The following is a 719-nucleotide window of genomic DNA, read 5'->3' as shown; positions in this document are numbered from 1 at the left end:
ACACCTTGCTATTTTTTGTTGCAGTTATCATTGTTGTTTAGCTGGCCCAGGCTGGGTTCAAACCCACCACCCTCGGTGTATGTGGCTGGCGCCATAACCACTGTGCTACAGGCGCCAAGCTGAGTCAAAAAAGCATTAAAAAATTAAAAAATTATGAAGTAATAATGTTATAGTAAGATAAGGTTAATTTACTATTGAAAAAAGAAAAAAAACTTTGAAACAGAATCTTACTATTGTGACCCCTGTGTCATCATAGCTCACTGCAACCTCAACCTCCTAGGTTCAAGAGATCCTTCTGCCTCAGCCCGCCCCCTCCCGGAGTAGCTGGGACTATAGGCACCCACCACCACAACTGGCTAATTTTTCTATTTTTAGTAAAGACAGGATCTCAAGACTCAGCGCCAGTAGCTCAGTGGTTAGGGTGCCGGCACCATGACCAGGCCAATGGGTTCCAACCTCGCCTGGGCCAGCTAAATGATAACAACTGCAACCAAAAAATAGCCAGGTGTTGTGGCAGGGGCCTGTAGTCCCAGCTACTGGGAGGCTGAGGCAAGAGCATTTTTTTAAACCGGGCAGTGACTGTGGCTCAGTGGGTAGGACGCCAGCCTCATATCCGGAGGGTGGTGGATTCAAACCCAGCCCTGGCCAAACTTCAACAACAACAAAAAAAAAATAGCTGGGCGTTGTGGCGGGCATCTGTAGTGCCAGCTACTTGGGAG

This window comes from Otolemur garnettii, unplaced genomic scaffold (genome assembly GCF_000181295.1).
Source record: "Otolemur garnettii isolate 467f Iridium unplaced genomic scaffold, OtoGar3 scaffold00119, whole genome shotgun sequence".
Lineage (NCBI taxonomy): Eukaryota > Metazoa > Chordata > Mammalia > Primates > Galagidae > Otolemur > Otolemur garnettii.
Note: the sequence above shows the minus strand (reverse complement) of the source record.